This window comes from Triticum aestivum, chromosome 2D (assembly GCF_018294505.1).
Source record: "Triticum aestivum cultivar Chinese Spring chromosome 2D, IWGSC CS RefSeq v2.1, whole genome shotgun sequence".
Classification (NCBI taxonomy): Eukaryota; Viridiplantae; Streptophyta; class Magnoliopsida; order Poales; family Poaceae; genus Triticum; species Triticum aestivum.
This window is the reverse complement of record NC_057799.1, coordinates 404,345,960-404,367,010: the sequence shown is the minus strand read 5'-3', so window position 1 is coordinate 404,367,010 and position 21,051 is coordinate 404,345,960.

Below are 21,051 nucleotides of genomic sequence, written 5' to 3'. Positions count from 1 at the left end.
GAATCTCTACAAAGACTTATATTTAGGAATGGAGGGAGTACTATGTAAAGAGTTAGGTGTCGCACGGTGTCCAGAAAATATGGTGATAGTGTGAGGTGGGCCATGTAATCACTGAGCCTGCATGTTTTCACTGCTCTTGCACTCCTCCGCCATAAGAATGGAGAAAATTGTAATCTAGTAGTACCTCCTTTTGCCGAAAGCGTGGGACATCCAGCAGTCCTACCACCTCAGTAATAATGACCAATGAGCTGTCAAATCACATAGACCCAGCAGTAAGTTGGACGGACGAAGCAACCATCACTCTTGAATCCGCTTCTCCCTTCAATGCAGGCGCCAGTGAGAGGTCGCGTCCGCTCTGCCCGGGCATGAATGCGGCACCGATTCTTTGTAGCAGCGCTGACCGTTTCGGTCAGGAAGCACGCGCGGGCGATGGAGGGGCTTTGGGTGGGCCAGGCTGGTCAGGAGTGGGTGTGGCAGCTGTCCGCCTGTCCCTACTGGACCCCAGAAACGAGAGGATGCACGGACTCTCGCGGCTAAAATCGTACACTACACACCATCTCTCTGTAGGAGTAGGTCGATCTGTCGCGCTCTCTAACACACACACACACGCACACGCACACACAGGTTCATGGAATAGGAAAATTGTGCGAGTGCGAAGCCACAGGAAGTGAGATACATATGGAGTACGTACAAGAAGAGAAGAGGTGACGAATATTCCATCAAACCTGGACTAAGGAGTAGTACTCCCCCCGTCTAGGTGTTAAGTCATCTTACAGAAATCAGATATTCCCAAAATGTTTAGGCGTCATCCATTAACTTCGCATCTCAATCCCCTCCTGGCCTCGTTGCTAGCGAGCGTTGTTACTTAGGGAGCGTTTGGATCCTTAGCAAGAACAGCTTATAGCGTAGCCGGGCAAGGTTATGCGTTTGGATCTGTTAAAATATGTTAGCTTTTGTGGGCCAACTAGCTTGGGCGGGCTAGAAAAACCTTGCTAGCTCAGGAGAGCCAGATCGGCTCGCTTCCGACGGCAAACTTCGCATAGTAGTAACATAGACTAGTAACATATGCATGTTACTAGTCCAAGTTACTCACCACTATGACCAGCCTAAGCAATGTAACCAAACGCTCCTTACTCTGCCTTGTTATCTCCCCGGAAACCCAATGCATGGAGCGCAACTACGCGTTGATCAGTCAAGAAATCAAAGTCGGCTCGCATGCGAGTTAATACGTGGCCCTGCATGGTAGCTAAAACGGCATCTCTTAGTTGTTTGGATTAATTGTTGCATTTAGAGACAGAAATCAGGGCTTTGATTGGAGGAATGATCGGTCAAGTTTCTCCTTCTCATCCAATCTGCTTGCACCTTGGTCCCGCTGCACCTTCTAACGTGACTTATTACACCTAGACGGAGGGAGTCGTACGAGATACGGTGGCACACTGACTTAGGTCGAATACAAGTGCCCGAAATTTTGTGCATGTTATAATAAGGATTCACTTAAAATAGTACGTGAGCAAACAGAGGGATCAATTGGACAGTGTTCCCGAGCAGTAGCGAGATGTGTGAGGTAAGATACACTGCTGGCGCTTTTATTTTTTCTTATTAATTTCTTTGTTTCACCCTCTGACTGGTGGGACCCAATGCACTACGTGGAAGGAGGTAAGGTGACTAAGGCTGCATTATTTCTGCACCACTGTGGATAGTCTTACCACCAAAGCCACATGACACAATTATGATTTAAATCCCAATGACTCCCACACAAAAAAAAACACGGCATGCTTGTCACACGAATGCAGGAATGTATAAAAGGTTATTTTCCTCTCGTTGAACATAACGGGAGGGCTGTTTAGTTGGTTAGCCTGTTCGCTCATCAAACTTGAGGTCTCGGGTTCGATAACTACACTTGAGCATAATTCGTGCCACGAGGATTCTTTGACTGGTCAAAATGGATGGATACGGAGCTATACGATCAGCTGCAGCCTCGGCGCTTGTTTTCTAGGGTTTGCACTCTTCACACTCTCTCCAGTATATATATACACGCTGGAGCCTCAGCGCTTGTAGTTGCTCTCTTCACACTCTCTCACCCTCTCCAGATCTAAACAAGACTTCGTTGGCCTCTCTCTCTCCCCTCACTGCCGGTCTGCTTGTAGTTGCTCTCTTCACACTCTCCAGATCTAAACAAGACTTCGTTGGCCTCTCTCTCCCCTCACTGCTCATTAAAGAGCCGGTAGGATCCGTCCGCCGGGAAGGGAAGGAGGCTTAACACTGTCGCCGTCGGCGAGGGAGGGAATCCACTACCGGCGCAGCTGTTCACTTTCACCTAGCGGCGGCGCGGGAGGGCCTCTGACCCCTTCTTCTTCGCCTCCATACATAGTGTGGGCCGAACGGCCTCCGGTTGCCCACCAAACCACACCCCAAGAACCTTAAGGTATAATTTACTTATTCACATGCATTGCTCTAGCTGCATGTGGGCTTTTTCCGCTTCTGCACTCAAATCTAGGTGTTGGATCAAACAGGAAAGTAGTGGGGAAAGTTGTATACCATGAATCTAGGACGTGGTTCGAAGAGGAAAGAAATTGGGGAAAGTTGTGGGAAAAGTTGTATAGCATGAATCTAGGACGTGGTTCAAAAAGGAAAGGAAGGGGGAAAGTAGTGGGAAAAGTTGTATCGCATGAATCTAAGATGTGGTTCAAAGAGGAAAGGAATGGGGGAAAGTAGTGGGGAAAGTTGTATAGCATAAATCTAGGACGTGGTTCAAAGAGGAAAGGAAGGGGGAAAGTACTAGTACAGACTGGCTATCCAGCACCTACGTTGGTCGAAAAGGGAAAACAATGACAAATGCAGTACGCACATCTGTAACAAACTGATCTTTTGTTTTGGGGACAAGGTTGTAGAGTTTGAGCATGACTAGATTTGCTGCGCTCACATAGGGAAATGTGTCTAAAGATAACAAAACTGGGACCAAATCAAATATGCTCCTTGGTTGTTTGTTCTTTGTTGCAACAGACTGTGCATCACCCCAGTACATCGGTAGATGCACATGGTGCTGGTGCGTCCACTGTCCCGTGCAACTCTTTAGCTGTTGTTAATCTAAGGCCCTGTTTGGTTAAAAACTCCCTAGTCCCTACCTGCTTGGTTCCAGGGACTAAACATGGACTAGAGGTTATTAAATGACATGCTAAAAGACCATGTTACCCCTAGTAATGAACTAATAGAGACAAGGTGTGATGCGTGGCAGGGGCAACTGTTGGAAAAAGTCCCAAAAAGACTCTCCCTCGGGGTCTTCTTTCTTTAGTCCCAAATGCCCAATTTTAGTCCCTAAAAGTCCCTCCTGTTTGGTTTAGATGGGACTGACACGGAGTTTTTTTAGTCCCTCCGCCAAAATGTCCCTGTAAACAAACACCCTCTAATAATGCCGCTGGAAAATTGATGCAATGCCACAGTTAAAATCAAATTACATGTTTAACGAATTTTATTGTTAATATAATCTCTCTGTTAATATTAATTAATGCCACCGTTTGAGAAATGCTACTGTCTTGCTTTCTTTCCCATTTAGATAAGGTAGATGCTTCTATTTGTTGGCCTCTGTGTCATCCACCGTTATTGACCACTAGTTGTTTTTTTTTGCACCTCTGTGTAAACAGAGTTATCTACTTCACCTCGTTGCCATTGTGACCTTTTGTTGCACTGCACAAAACACTTTTGTTTTAAGAGTGTTTTGTGCAGTTCAAGCAAAATGTTACACCGACAACGTTGCTTGATTGCTTGATCTTAGTGGAACTGCACAAGAGGAGATCTTACTTCCTATCCGTGTTGGCAAATTTGGTTCAGATCTTCTTCTTGTGAGTTGTTTGAGTTCCGCGTCACGAGAGGTCAGTACTAGCCTTCTTTCACATGATTCTGTAGTGTGCTTTCATATGTTGTCTTACTTGTACGGTAATATTGCTTGATTTTAGTGAACTGCACAAATGGAGACAAGACTTCCAATCTGTATGTGCACCGTAATATCCCATTGAGATAAGATAAGGATATTTCACAACTGTTGGCCTGTATTTTGCCACTTCCATCAGAAAATTAATGTCATTGTTTAGTGCTATACTTGTGCAACCTAATTGACATGCCAAATCTTACATTGAAGGCGAAGCTTGTCTGTTATTGAACCAAGTGATGAAGGGGAAGAACAAGCGGAAGAAAAAAAAATCAACTCCCGGTGATGTATTGAAGCACTGGAACTGTGATGACACAAGTAATGATATAGTTTGCATCTTAATTTATTGCAATGGCTGGAACGAGCAATTGTTTTGCCACTGATTTGATGCCACTCTTAATGTAATACATAATTATCTCTACTTGTGCAAACAGGGATCTTCTTTGAAGATACCATATATTTTAGTGGAACTGCACAAGAAGATGTTGGAAACATTAAACTAATCGAGGAGTATATAGTAAGCATGGCCACCACAGTAGATAGCAACATATGGTTCCAGAGAAGTGCTTCATCTGTATGCTCTACACAATAAGCCTCCTGACAAAGGTTGGTACTCGCCCACTGATTTCATCCATATGATTGAGCTTTGTCATCTCTATTGGTGTTGTGCTATTGTTTAGATACTGTCATGAAAAAGTGGTATTGTCCTTGAGAAGTGCTTCATCTGTGCTGTTTTAAATATTTCCTTTCCTTTTTTCAAGCAAACAGGGATGCTAGCATTTAGTTGTCCTCTTGTCTTTGCACAACAGGATCATCCTCCTCTGAAGAAGAATATGGAGTACGTGAAGTGACTAGTTCCGATCATGCCAGGATGAAGAAGCCCTGTCTATCTTCTCATCAGAAGGAGTAGTTGAAGGATGGTTACATTACTCCCCACAAGACCAAACTAACTTCAGCTAAGAAGGACTAACAAATCTCCATTTTCTTGCTGTGATGCGCGAGTACAATGTTGTTCTAGGATTCTTTCCGGTGAGTTCCATTTTTCTAAAAGTATGCTCTACATGGACCATGTAGGTGCCTGTTTAAACTGTCAATTCATAGTATAGTTTGCTTTATACTAATTACTTTTTTGTATTTGTGCAAACAGGGGTGCTCAGCTTGATTTCAGTGGGAACTGCACAAAATGTTCATGAATACATCGAATCATTAATTTCCACCACAAGAAAGGAGGTGCCGATAAGTTCAAGGCGTTGCAACATATAAGGGCGAAATCATACAAGCTACGCGCGAATTTGGTTGATTTTGGTGGAACTGCACAAAAAGAGCAACTGGTTTATTTAGCACGAGGTGCCATGTCAATGTCCAAACTGATGGCAAACCCTGCCCATTCCACAATCGTAGGCATTTGATATTTTGGAATGGGCCAACCTTGTCAAATTTTGCTCATTGATTTTAGCAAGAAGACATGCGTTTGATATTTTCGAATGGGACGCCCTTTGCTGTTGAGGGATTCCTGGATTAAGGGGTCCTCGGGCGTCCGGCCTGTTGGACATGGGCCGAACTGATGGGCTGTGAAGATACGAAGATCGAGGACTCCCTCCGTATCCGGAAGGGACTCTCCTTGGTGTGGAAGGCAAGCTTGGCGACCGAATATGAAGATTCCTTTCTCCGTAACCGACTTTGTACAACCCTAGCCCCCTCCGGTGTCTATATAAACCGGAGGGCTTAGTCCGGAAAGGACATATAGTCATACAGGCTAGACTTTTAGGGTTTTAGCCATTACGATCTCGTGGTAGGTCAACTCTTGTACTCATATTGACCAAGATCAATCAAGCAAGAAGTAGGGTATTACCTCCATAGAGAGGGCCCGAACCTGGGTAAACATTGTGTCCCCCGTCTCCTGTTACCATCGACCTTAGACGCACAGTTCGGGACGCCCTACCCGAGATCCGCCAGTTTTGACACCGACATTGGTGCTTTCATTGAGAGTTCCACTGTGTCGTCCCCAAAAGGTTTTCGATGGCTCCTTCGATCATCAACAACGATGCCGTCCGAGGGGAGACCTTCCTCCCCGGACAGATCTTTGTGTTCGGCGGCTTCGCACTGCGGACTAACTCGCTTGGCCATCTGGAGCAGATCGATAGCTACGCCCCTGGCCATCAGGTCAGATTCGGGAGCTTGAACTACATCGCGGACATCCGCGGAGACTTGATCTTCGATGGATTCGAGACCACGGCAACCGCCCCCTATCCCTACGATGAACATGATTTAAAAATGTCATCGGACCATACTCAGGAAATTGCACCTGTAACCACTCCGGCCTTGGATCCAGAGCAAACCGCGCCATCCGAGGACAGGAGGATCAACCCCACCATGGAGGCCGCAGATTCCGCGGCGTTGGAGCCGCACACAGACTTAACCTCATGTGATGTCTATGTCACCGGAACTTCGGACTCGTCTCTGGCTATAAGCTCCAAACCATGTGCGCCCGTGGACGCCGAGCTTGATCGGTTATCGATCTTCGAATTCAGCACCGCAGATATCTCGGCACTCGCCTTTGGGCGATGTGTTAAACTCATTAAGAAACCTGTCCTTAGCGGGGGACACGCACCTGAACTATATCCGGCTTGAACCGGAGGCTGATGACGGGGAATTTCGCTTCCCACCCTCCACCCACTACATAGCATTGTCGATGACATGCTCGGCTACGGCTCCGAAGACATCGAAGGTATGGACGGCGATGCAGATGAGGAGCATGGCCAAAACCCGCCGACTACCGGACGCTGGACGGCCACTTCTTCGCACGGCATATATATGGTGGATACACCCAAAGAGAACAACGTCGAGGAGAAGGAAAAGCCAGTTGAGGATGAGCCTCCTAAGACACAATCAAAGCACCGGCGTCAGCGGCGCCGCTCTAAATCCCGCCGCTGCAAGGATAGCAACACCGGCACAGGAGATAATCACACTCCGGACGGTGCCGAAGAAAACGAAGACCCTGTGGGGACAACCTCCGAACAGGATGAATGGGAAGACGGGCACATCAGCCCTGATGAACAGGCCATAAACGAAGACTCGGAGGACAATAATTACCTTCCACCCTCCAAAGACGAAGAGAGCCTCGGCAACGAGGATTTTATCGTGCCTGAGGAGCCTCTTGAGCAGGAACGCTTTAAGCGCCGGCTAATAGCCACTGCAAGGAGCCTGAAAAAGAAGTAGCAGCAGCTTCAAGCTGACCAAGAGCTGCTCAATGATAGATGGACCGAAGTCCTAGTCGCCGAGGAATACGGCCTTAGCGTCCCAGCTAAATTTTACCCGAAGCGCAAATTGCTAGCCCAGTTCGTTGATGAGGTGCCGGTGCCCATACCATCATCACACTATGCGGCTAATCGACCACAACGCAGTCAGGATAGAGCGGCAACTCAAGCTGAACACCAGGCCGCCCCACCTCCCCGCACAGGCAGAGGTAAAACAGCTCCGGATCATACACATAACCTCCGGCAGGGCCTGGATAGCAGAGTAAGACATACTAGATCGATCTACGGATCACGAGGACATGCCCCGACGCGCGATGACGACTATCTACACGGCGACAAGCCTAGTCATTCACGGGCTGAACTCCGCAGACGGACCCCATCGGAGCTAGGCCGCAGTGTGGCCCAATATAGAGGCACCGCACATCCTCTTTGCTTCACAGACGAAGTAATGGAGCACGAATTCCCAGATGGGTTTAAACCCATGAATATTGAATGATACGACGGAACAACTGATCCCGAGGTATGGATCGAGGATTTCCTCCTCCATATCCACATGGCCCACGGAGATGACCTTCATGCCATCAAATACCTACCATTAAAACTCAAAGGACCAGCTCGGTACTGGTTAAATAGTCTGCCGAAAAATTCTATTGGCAGCTGGGAGGACTTGGAAGACGCCTTCCGCAACAACTTACAAGGTACATATATCCGGCCACCAGACGCCGACGACTTAAGTCACATTCTCCAGCAGCCCAGAGAGTCAGCCAGGAAGCTCTGGACTAGGTTCTTAGTCAAAAAGAACCAAATCGTCGATTGTCCGGACGCGGAAGCCCTAGCGGCCTTCAAACACGGCGTCCGGGAGGAGTGGCTTGCCCGCCACCTCGGTCAAGAAAAACCAAAATCCATGTTAGCCCTTACCGCTTTGATGACCCACTTTTGCGCGGGAGAGGACAGCTGGCTTGCTCGTAGAAGCAACAGTGCCAGCGATCCGGGCACTTCCAAAGTCCGAGACGGCAACGGCAAACCACGGCACAGCAGGCACGAACACCGCAATGACAATGACAGAACCCGCGATACATCGGTCAAAGCCGGATTTAGCGGTCCCAAACCCGTTCAACGGAAAAAGCCATTCAAGGCAAACAGAGACGGACCATCCAATTTGGACAAGATATTGGACCGGCCCTGCCAGATTCATGGCCATCCCGATAAGCCAGCTAATCATACCAACAGAAACTGTTGGGTCCTCAAGCAGGCCGGCAAGCTCAACGCCGAACACAAGGGGAGGAGGCTACCCGGTGACACAAAGGCTAATCATCTCACGGACTCTATCGGAGTTCGGACTCATACACTCCCCTAAAGGCTACCTCCGTCAAGGAGACCCTTCACTAAGGACAGGCGGCGCAGACGTGCGACACGAGGTCCAAAACAACTTTTTGTAGACCGCACTCTTTATTTCGAGCCTGTAATGTGCCTTTTTCCTCCGCCTTCGACCCCGGGCATGTCAAATAGCCAGGGTTGCGGCTTTGTTATCTATAAAATAAATATTGGCATATCACTCAGGTCCCAGTAAACATAATCCGTGTTCGGCATTCGCTTTTTTTAAAAGAAAAACCGACTTTGGCTCTTGTGGTTGTTTCACACACATACCTCAGAATAACTTGCCAGGGGCTCTGTATGGGAACAAATGAGTTGCCGGCAAGTCCGAATAGCTTTATAGCGTACTTGGGCGTCGCGAGTTTGGCCTTATATGCATGAGCTCCGAATCATGTCTTGGGTCAATAGTTGGGTTGCCCGGCTCCTGTGCTTGCTACCTTACGTTCCGCTCTATCGGCTAGGGTAGTAAAGGGAGAACTACTGCGATTGTGCTTCCGGTTCATCTGGTCAAGCACCTCAGTAGAGAAAGTCGAAAACTGACTGTCATGATGCAGCGAGAGCTGGTCAACCACTTGATGACTTATCCGAATCTTTCGCGATTCCCTCCGTATTATACGAAGGACCTTTTTCAGGTCATATATGTAACACACCATATTGGAATAAGCCGTACACATACCAGGGGCTATATCATAGCCCCCTACAAAACTCCTATGGCTAAGTGAAAGTGCTAACACCCTATAGTCCGATTGCCTAGTTCACTGCATTGACACCTCCTTAATGGACCAAGACGTTGGGTCAAGAGTGATCAAATGCTTTTCCGAACACCCCCGTACTTTATACGAGGGGGCTGAAGCCGACGACTGGAAAACTTTCAGATTAATACAGAAACGGCCGCACAGGAGGAACAAAAGTTTTAGGCGAAACTAAAATATATAGCCTTATCATAATATTGTCTTTTACAAATTCCAGTACATTTTACTCGAATATCATGTTTTTTGAACATTGACCCTCTATCAAGCGGGCACCCTCCAGGACATTTCGAAATAACACTCTGGTGCGTAATGGTCCTTGCCCTTGGGTGGACCCTTCGCCGCAATATCAGTGGCCTTCATCTTCGCCCAGTATGTCTTGACAAGGGAAAAGGCCATCCGTGCACCTTCAATGCACGCCGACCGCTTAACGACGTCGATACGCGACACCGCATCAGCAAGTCACCGCACCAAAACAAAATAACTATTGGCTCGTTCAGCTACAGCCCGGCCACAGCATCCTTCATGGCAGAACCAGATAGTCTATGGAGTTCGGCCCATTGGGCCATCTGTTCGTTCAGCAACACTGGGCGTTTTGACGCATCGAACTGCAACCAGAAAAGCTTCTCCGTCGCATACCCTTCTTGCGCTCGGTAAAACTGCGCCGCATCAGAAGCACTTTTCGGCAAGTCCAACAATTCGTCTGGAGAACTCCACACCTTATTAAGTGGAGTATAATTCGGATCGCCAAACTTGGTTTGCAATAAAAAGGGCTTCCCAGCCGTGATCTCCCCATCTTGTCGGATCTCCTCCCGAGCCGCTCTAGACTCAGACCGCGCCTCTTTCACCTCTCGCAAGGCCTTGTCAATATCAATTGTTTTTGCTTTATTATCCTTCTCGAGGATTACACAGTGGCTAGCAGCATCCTTTAGATCACGCGCCATCGTGGATATTCTCTACTCGCATTGGCGCCGAGCAGCCTGTTCGGCCTTTAGCTCGGCAGATGCCTTCTCGGCAGCCGCATTACTAATCCAGGCCTGCTCCTTGGCCCGGGCCAGCTCAGCCCGGAGGACCTCGACCGCGGCAGCACCATCTATAGTCATGCATATTTCAGTTTACAATCATTAGCGTCATGATCAAATAATAGGCGCGTGCATGTAATGACCACCACCTAGACATACCTTGCACCTCGTCGAGCCACCTGTTGATAAGCGTAATATCATCATCCGCTACATCAAGCTTCCGCTGCAGCTCTGCAATCTCCGTAGTCCAGGCAGTCGCTGGTGGGGTAACAGCCTGTATTCCAATTCATCAGGTTAGTTCCTGTAGAAATCTTTTTTGATCCTCTGACCGCCCCCCTTGGGAGGCCAATCAGAGTCTCAGGGGCTACCACCTATACACAGGTGCAGTTCGGGAATAAAAACACACTCAATGATTCTTTCAATACAAACCTCGAAGCCTCTTAACAGGCTCACGCAAGCTTCATTCAATCCGCTTTTTGCGGACAGAACCTTTTCAACCACCATACCCATCAAGGTACGATGATCCTCCGAGACGGACGCCTGTCGCAGCATGTTCGTCAAGATATCCGGCGCTTCTGGGCCTCCGGAAGCTGCTGTGGGAGTACGGCCTCCCTTTGAAGGAATTCGCTCATCCGTCCCCAGAGTCGTCTCCGGTGTAAGCTGGATAGTCCGGGGCCTTTATTGTTGGCCCCTCGATCCTGGGCTACCAAAGTAACGCCTTCGGGCAGTATCTTCATCACCCCTCGCCCCACTTGTTGATCAGGGGAGACCCTCTGGGACGATACCTCAAAGTCGTCCGCCTTATTGGGCGAGGAAACCGGAGGAGGTGTCTCACTTTCCATCATCTCCGGAAGAAGAGCCCCCGAGGAAGAGGATTGGCGAGAAAGACTATCTGCCGAGCTGCAAAAACATATACTCTAGATGTTACCCTGGTAACAAGAAAGGAACGGGGTATGTTTAAAGAACACCCTTTGGATCACTTACAATTTGGCTAGAGGCTTGTCCTCATCATGGGACTGTGCGAAGGCGTCACCCTTCAAGCCCGAGCCGCCTGACGGGGGCACTTTGCCTCGCTTAGGAGCCTTTCCCTCCCAGTCTTCAGAAGCATCCCTTTTCTTGCCATGGGACGGAGAGACGTCGACTCCTCCTTCACTTTTGTCCTCGGACGATAGAATTCTGGTTCCTCCGGACACAATGTTCGATACACCTCCGGGATGGGGGCCGCTCTCGACCTTCCCGCTCTCCGCCTTGTCCTCCTCCGTAGGCATCTGGTACGGTGCCGGGGCCAGCATCCTTGTTAGTACGGGATCCGTTGGGTCTTCAGGGAGGGGGGCCGAACACCGGATTTGGTCCGCTTTCTTTACCCAGCCCTGCGAAATAGCATGTTGCTCAGTAACGTACTCCGGCATTCTTAACTACAAAGTGTCCGGAAATTGACTGCTTACCGGGGTATCCGGATGGTTGCAGTCGAGGCCGATGCCCTCGGTGGTGTCCGGCCTCTGTTTTCGTTTCCCAAAAAGCGACTTCCACATCCCTTTGTGCGTAGTGCCAAAGAAGTGTTGAAGGATTCGTGGTCCCTCCAGATTAAACTCCCACAGGCGAAGAGGCCTACGCTGGCATGGCAGGACTCGGCGGACTAGCATTACTTGAATCACGTTGACAAGATCAATGTCCCTCTCAAGGAGGGTTCAAATGCGGCTCTGCAGGGTCTGTACTTCGTCAAGCGATCCCCAGTCCAGTCCCCTATTAATCCACGATGCAAGCTGTGACTGGGGGCCCGAACGGAATACAGGTGTAGCTGCCCAGTTGGTACCGCGGGGTTCTGTGACGTAAAACCACTCCCAATGCCATTGATTTGAGGTCTGAGTGAAAGAACCTTTTGGCCAAAGAGCATTGGTAAGCTTGCTCACTACAGCGCCGCCGCACTCCGCCTGTTTCCCGTTGAACACCTTTGGCTTCATACTAAAGGTCTTGAGCCACAAGCCGAAGTGTGGGGGAATTCGGAGGAAGGCCTCACAAGTGATGATGAATGCCGAAACGTGAAGGAAAGAATCTGGGGCCAGATCATGAAAATCTAGTCCGTAATAAAACATGAGCCCCCAAACGAAGGGGTTCAGAGCAAAACCTAACCCTCAGAGGAAGTGAGAGATGAACACGACCCTCTCACCGAATCTGGGAGTTGGAATAACCTTTCCTTTAGCAGGAAGCCTATGGGGGATCTCCGCGGTCAGGTATCTAGCTGCCCGAAGCTTCGCAATATCCTCCTCTGTAATAGAGGAAGCCATCCATCGGCCCTGCGGACTGGGTCTGGACATGACTGGGAAGATTGAAGCAATGGAATCGAGCCTTGGGTGCTAGAACTCGGGGTCGGGGAGGATGAGGAGAAGTTTGGCGTAAATAAAGATGACCCTTTGCGCCTTTATAAAGGCAACGGGTATCGAACATCTCCTCCTAAGCCGGAAAACCTGCCTATTCCCATGGAATCTTTCCAATGGAACAGTTGGGTTACCCACGCTCGTATTGATGAGAATCCCACAATAAGGGGACACGATCTCTGCTTAGACAAGACGTGCCAATAAAAACCTCGCCTCAAAACGTGGAACGGCAGGGCAGGAAACGGTTCAAAATAATGACTGGGCAAGCGTGATGTCACGGTACGAAAAGACGTCGGCAGATTGGACTCGTGAAATATTATATTCTTTTGTGATGCCCGTTTTACAAATACGGACACGTTCGGCCGAAGACCATCTTGGAGTGTACGGAAAGGAGAACCTGCCTTGCAATGCCGAAGACAATTCGCGTGCCGGACACCTCGTCATTGAAAGCCTGGTTCAAGGGCTACTGAGGGAGTCCTGGATTAAGGGGTCCTCGGGCGTCCAGCCTGTTGGACATGGGCCGGACTGATTGGCTGTGAAGATACGAAGATCGAGGACTCCACCCGTATCCGGATGGGACTCTCCTTGGCGTGGAAGGCAAGCTTGGTGACCGAATATGAAAATTCCTTTCTCTGTAACCGACTTTGTACAACCCTAGCCCCCTCCGGTGTCTATATAAACCGGAGGGCTTAGTCCAGAAAGGACATGTAGTCATACAGGCTAGACTTTTAGGGTTTTAGCCATTAGGATCTCGTGGTAGATCAACTCTTGTAATACTCATATTCATCAAGATCAATCAAGCAGGAAGTACGGTATTACCTCCATAGAGAGGGCCCGAGCCTAGGTAAACATTGTGTCCCCCGTCTCCTGTTACCATCGACCTTAGACGCACAGTTCGGGACCCCCTACCCGAGATCCGCCGGTTTTGACACCGACAGCCATCAGCAGCGTCGATCCATTTTTTCTTTATTATTTAGTTGTGAAGTAAATATTGGCTCTGACATGTGAATCGCTGAGATGCATAATCATCGATTGTTTTGAATGTTCTCTATGAATTGCCAGGCCTGTGTGTTTGATTGCAATGTATAGGAATGCTAAAAAGCTGCTCAAACTCTTTGTACTCCTGCTGTTCCTTTTTACTTCGCACATTGTGAAAGTGCATACTTTTTTCTATAAGATTGGTCAAAGTAGAGATACTTTGACTGCAGACAAAACTTGTATGCAGACTAGAAAGGACCGGAGGGAGTACATGTGAAACTGCTGCAAACGAGGTGATCACCCGGGGAATAATGCTAGTACGTATTGTTTTGCATGTTCATCCAATGCCAGTGATACAAGAATTCGAACTAATCGAAATAAATTCATTCATACACGGTCGGATTTCATATAAACATGCCGGATTTCATTACATTTCATACATTCTTCAACTAAAAAGGGGTGGGCTGGAGGTATAATTAATTAACCGAAGCTACCCACCCGTGTCCGGCTGGGCCGAACAAAAGCTTCAGTGACTTAACTACAGGTGCAGTTGCCTAACTAACATGTGGCCCAGATGCCTGTTGGGCCCACGTGTCAGTCAGCCAACTGCACCAGCAGTTAAGTAGAAGCAGCGTCCTTCTCCAACATAGCTCTCCGACTCCACGTCGCCGCCAAGAAACTAACCGGCCGTCAGTGGTCAACCCGCCTAGCTTGGCTTCAACCGGAGGGTAGCAGCGGTGGCCTTACTTGGACCCGAGCGGCAGCGACCTACCGTGTTCTACTCTTCCTCGTTTTCTGTGTGGCGCGGCCTCGGCAGAGCCATCGATGTCCTCCGTCTCGTTGCCGGCGGGCGGCACCTCGGCGGAGCGGGGGAAATCCTCCCCCTCATTGCCGGAAGGGTGGGGCCTCGGCGGAGCCGGCGGTGTCCTCTGCCTCGTTGTTGGCGCCGCGGGGCCTCGGCGGAGCAGGGCCTCATCGACGCCAGCGGAGCGAGGACTCATCGGAGCCGGCATTGTCCTCTGCCTCGTCTTCGGTCTCGCCAAACAGCGCCTCGCCCGCTTCATCGCCCTCTTTGTAGGCGGCCGCAGCCTCCGCCACCCGCATGCGGTACCGCCAGCGCTCGAGGCGGCCCTCGCGGGCGGAGCGGTACGAGTCGAGCAGCGCCTCCTGCTCCGCCCGCTCCATGGCGATCTGACCCTCCGCCTGCAGGTGCTCCTGGAGGAGATGGTGGTTGTAGGCCGCGTCGGCCTGCGCCTCCCGGAACTGCTCCTCACGCTTCTGCCTCACCGTGTCCATATATTGGGCACGGGCCTCGCCGATGGTCATGGTGCAATGCACCGACGAGGATAGCGCGGAGGAGGGGGTTGGCACCGGATCGTCGACTACCATGTTCTTGCTACCTCTTGAGCACTGCGTTGGTTTTCCCTTGAAGAGAAAAGGGTGATGCAGCAAAGTAGCGTAAGTATTTCCCTCAGTTTTTGAGAACCAAGGTATCAATCCAGTAGGAGGCCACGCACAAGTCCCTCGCACCTACACAAACAAATAAATCCTCGCAACCATCGCAATAAAGGGGTTGTCAATCTTCAGGTCACTTACGAGAGTGAGATCTGATAGAGATGATAAGATAATATTTTTGGTATTTTTATGATAAATATGCAAAGTAAAGAAAGCAAAATGAAAATGGCGCCAGAAATAGCTTGTTGTCGGGAGACTAAATATGATGGAAAATAGACCCCGGGGCCATAGGTTTCACTACTGGCTTCTCTGAAGAGCATAAGTATTACGGTGGGTGAACAAATTACTTTTGAGCAATTGATAGAATTGAGCATAGTTATGAGAATATCTAGGTATGATCATGTATATAGGCATCACGTCCGAGACAAGTAGACTGACTCCTGCCTGCATCTACTACTATTACTCCACACATCGACCGCTATCCAGCATGCATCTAGAGTATTAAGTTCATAAGAACAGAGTAACGCTTTAAGCAAGATGACATGATGTAGAGGGATAAATTCATGCAATATGATATAAACCCCATCTTGTTATCCTCGATGGCAACAATACAATACGTGCCTTGCTGCCCCTACTGTCACTGGGAAAGGATACCGCAAGATTGAACCCAAAGCTAAGCACTTCTCCCATTGCAAGAAATCAATCTAGTAGGCCAAACCAAACTGATAATTCGAAGAGACTTGCAAAGATAACCAATCATACATAAAAGAATTCAGAGAAGATTCAAATATTGTTCATAGATAAACTTGATCATAAACCCACAATTCATCGATCTCAGCAAACACACCGCAAAAGAAGATTACATCTAATAGATCTCCACAAGAGAGGGGGAGAACATTGTATTGAGATCCAAAAAGAGAGAAGAAGCCATCTAGCTAATAACTGTGGACCCGAAGGTCTGAGGTAAACTACTCACACATCATCGGAGAGGCTATGGTGTTGATGTACAAGCCCTCCATGATCGATGCCCCCTCCGGCGGAGCTCCGGAAAAGGCCCCAAGATGGGATCTCATGGGTATAGAAGGTTGCGGCGGTGGAATTAGGTTTTTGGCTCCGTATCTGGTAGTTTGGGGGTACACAGGTATATATAGGAGGAAGAAGTACGTCGGTGGAGCAACATGGGGCCCACGAGGGTGGAGGGCGCGCCCAGGGGGGTAGGCGCGCCCCCTACCTCGTGCCCTCCTGGTTGATGTCTTGACGTAGGGTCCAAGTCCTCTGGATCACGTTCGTTCCAAAAATCACGTTCCCGAAGGTTTCATTCCGTTTGGACTCAGTTTGATATTCTTTTTCTGCGAAACTCTGAAATAGGCAAAAAAAACATCAATTCTGGGCTGGGCCTCCGGTTAATAGGTTACTCCCAAAAATAATATAAAAGTGTATAATAAAGCCCAATAATGTCCAAAACAGATTATAATATAGCATGGAACAATCAAAAATTATAGATACGTTGGAGACGCATCAGTTCTCCATTGGGACGTCGTCGTCCTCCGGCTGCCTGCCGGCCAGCCAGCCGGCAGCAACGGTTGCCATCTCCTTGTGGTCCGTCGTCCGGCCGTCCCGAAGAGCGCTGGAGCACGAGGAAGCCATGGTGGGCAGTAATGGTGTGGACAGGAGAAAGGGAACGGATGCAGATGACTGCGGCTATGGCCGAAGCAGCAGTTTATATAGCAATGGTGGGCGGCGGAGGGACATACGTGTGGCGCCGGAGTATCATTAATGTGGGCGGCAGAAGGATGGACGGATGGCACTTGTGTCGTTTGAAGGCGGAGCAATCGCCTACACCGGGAAGCGGGGCGGGCGGCGCTGACCGTTTCGGGCGGAAAGCGCGCGCATGCGAGGGAGGCGGTCTGGGTGGGCCAGGGCAGTCAGACTCGTGCTTGGGAGCGGGTCAGACCACTGTACTCAGCTCTAATAAAATTCATGAAGTTTTCAACCCCCTCGACATATGCAGCGGAGAATCTTCAAGAAGAAGTTATCCAAGTCCTGTCCATCTGTTAGACATACAAATTAGTTCTTCTACTAGATATTACAGGAAAAACATATATGTTTTTTACGAAGTCCAGAAAAAAATACCTAGGTCGATGTCTAAAGCTATGGCAAGATATTTGGGCGAGCGGATCTAAGTAACGAAGTATATTTAAAGCTAATTCAGCAAACAGATTAGAGTGCTAAATAATGGCAGGCTGTTTCAGCGGTCAATGAGGCCGAGCACACAGCCATCAAACTATCGAATTCCATCGCAGCAATAAAGATCGTGTATAAAACGGTGTAGAGCTATTTCACCTAACAGATTGGCTACTAGACCATGGCAATCTACGTCACAATAAATATATGGCAGGATATTTTAGCAACTAATCGGGCTTGGCATGCCATCTCAGCTAAGCAGATTGAGTGCAGAACAGGGCAAGGAAGCTTCTTAAGCAGAGCATATTGACTGTAAACTACTTCGGCAAACAGTGAGATTAACATCGTCTATCAGCTAACATTCAGCGCTACACCGACAAGCATGGGGCCTCAGTCTAGAATGCGCGTACCATGGGAGAAGCTGACCGCTGTGCGTCTCCACACGAATGTCGCCAGCGGTGGCGGCGCTGACTGCCGTGCGCCTCCACAAGAACGTCACCAGCGGTCACGACACGGGTAGAGGACGACAGTCCACGAGAGCATACTGTGGGAGCGAGAGGATCGCCGTGCGTCCCCTCGATGAACCGCGGCGCCGACATATCAGCGTGGCAGGGAGGTCGGCTTTGGCGGAGCGAATAGAGTGGAGGGGAGCGGGGGGATGTGGGTTTGGGGAATATTATTGGCTAGTTGGCCGAAGGGCGGTTGAACTTGGGATTTGGGGGGAATTTTTGGGGGGTGGATTCCGCGCGGTGGGCGGGGGGAGTTTGGCGCATGGTCGGTTTCTCCAAGTGCAGTCCCACGTGTCAGTGAAGAGGCAAGCCGAAGCGCGTTCCATTTGCGTGAGCCGTGTGCAGGACCGAACGTGTGTGGGGTGCAATGCGACCGCGACAGGGGTTCTGTGAGTGTACCGGCTTTTTACCTTTTAAACTAGGTGCTTCGCCCCCTCAAAACAATTTTGGCGCTTCGCGTGATCCATCGATACTACTACTAGTAATCCGGTAATCCCGATTAAAACGGCGCGCCCGGGTCTTTTCCCGTGCGTTATGCTGGGAGGTTGGCTTACTTGTTTTTTTAGGACGAGTAATGCTACACCTACGTAATCCAGTTACGTAATTAACGTAATGTGAAACGTGTGAGCTGTTGATTGTAGATTGAGAGGAGGGAGGGGCCCACCACCATGAAAATCAGGGAGGAGAGAGAGAGGCAATTTACGGTAACCCTTTCGTAGGTTCCCGTAGATGTAGAAAGATGTGAAATGCGTGAATGTGTAGTGGACGTACTATTGGAGTGCCTAAGATAAATTGTGTATGTAGACCCTATGTGTTTATTTACTTCACATGTTAGCTTTGTCTCGATTCAATAAAAAGTAGAGTTGGTGATGATGGTGTGCCTGCCATCCTGCAATATAGGCCGTCCGATCTATATCTAACGGATAGGAAGGAAACTATGACAATTTACCCGCACTCCTCTCCACATTTGCAGATAAGGCCTTCCCTCGTTCATCCTTTTCTCCCACAAGATCTTGATGCTGTGCAACGCATGGGCATCTTGCTAGTACTCCTAAAATATACACCGGCCGAGATTAATGCAAAAACGACAGATTTTCATTACATTTCAAACTTTTATAGGACAGAAAAATAAAAGAAACCCGACCCTAACCTATCCTATGGTGGCGACCGACATCCTCCATCTGTGATCTCCATGTACGGGGGTGTGGTTCAAGACCCGTGAAGTGAAGGTGTGGTCTCCGGCGAGGAAGAGTAGAACACGGGAGACGGACCGGCCAGTTGGCACACCATGCCCTGCCGCCTCCCATGTCCTACTCATCCTCGGAGGAGTCCCGGACCTCGGCGGTGCCGGACGTTGGACTGCGGCAAGTAGGACTCGTGGCTAACGGTGCTCCAGTCGTTTGCCGCCAGCATGGCCACAGCTTGTGCGATCGCGTCCGCGTCCGTCTACGCCGCTATTGCATCGCGAGTGGCGACTTGAGCGAGGGCGGTGACCTCGAGATTCATCCCTGAAGACAAGCTCTCCTGCAGAGCGTACTCGCGGTTGATGGCGGATGTGGTGCCAGGTAGCAGGACGATGCGCTATGGTGCAGAGGTCAGCTGGGCGTTGCCGCTTTAAGTAGCGCATTTCGGTGAGGCCAAGCATCTGGGTGCGTCATTAAGTCGCCGGAGTTCGTTCCTCGGGCACCGAGCCTCTTAACGACGGCATACGGACGGACGACATGAACGCGGGCAGCTGGCGCCGGCTGGGAACGCACCGTGCGACGGCACGAGGGACGAGGATTTTTGGTGTGCCAGGGTAGTCAAATGCGGTCGTGGCAACGTTGGAGATGCCCTTTGCTCACATGCGACCCCACATGTCATTGAAAAAGCAAGATGACCTGGCATGGTCTCAGGTCCTGGGGATGCAGTTGGCCACGCTACACCACTCCGCGGACGCGTCGTGGCGCGCACGCACTTCGGCACCCCGTGCATCCTCGACGAGCCGGGTGTTGATCTGTTGGTCGTGTCACAACGCTAACGCCACCCTCGGCACACTAAAACCGACCGTGTCCAGTGACGATGAGCGTGTCGCTCACCGCAGTCGCCGTGTCCAGAGGCGGTGCTGGAGTTGCGCCACGTTGCTGGCCCCCGTGACCCACATGAACGGTTCCTGGTGGCAAGGAGGTCGTGGTCCAGCTCCTCCATTGGACTAGTCTGCGCCACGTCGTCCCGACAAGTGTGCCCCACATGTCGGTTTCCCTGTTTTCCCGGCCATATTCAAGCGTCAGTGCTCCGCGTTGTGCATTAGGCGCAGAACAGGTGGTTTTTGTGCCCTGGTTCAAATGTGGTACAGTACCAAGTTGTTACCCTAGCCCCAAGTGTGGTGGTTTTGGGTATGGTACCACCCTTTTCTTTTTCAAGTAGTGATGCGTAACACTTGATTAAGTAGCTGGATGGTGTGCTAAATGTAGGTGTCCGACTGTTTGAAAGAATAATTGAGGTGTGCCCGGTCCGTGCCCGCATTTAGGGGTCCAACTTACCATGTTCCGACAGTACTAACTATACTAGTCCCTGCGTACTCCCCCTGTTTTTATTTACTCCGCATTTTAGCTTTGCTCAAAGTCAAACTTTGTAAACTTCGACAAAGTTTATAGACAGGAATAATAACATATAATATAACAAATCAATACCATTAGATTCATTATTGAATATACTTTCACATCATATAGATTTGTTATTGTAAATGTTTATATTTCTACTCTTACTAGCAAGATGCCCGTGCGTTGCACGTAACATCAAGATGCATTTGTATGACTAGTTTATCTTGTGAGAGAAAAGGATGAACGAGGGAAGGCCTTATTTGCAAATGTGGGGAGGTGTGTGGGTACCTTTTTGCAAAATTGCCATAGTTTCCTTCCTATCCGTCAGATATAAATCGGACGGCCTATATTGTAGGATGGCAGGCACACCATCATTACCAACTCTGTTTTTTATAAGAGTCCGTCCGATTTATATCTGACGGATAGGAAGGAAACTATGGAAATTTTGCAAAAAGATACCCACACCCCTCTCCACATTTGCAAATAAGGCCTTCCCTCATTCATCCTTTTCTCCCACAAGATAAACTACTCATACAAATACATCTTGATGTTCCGTGCAACGCACGAGCATCTTGCTAGTGTAGATAGAAAGCAGAGTTGGTGATGATGGTGTGCCTGCCATCCTGCAATATAGGCCGTCT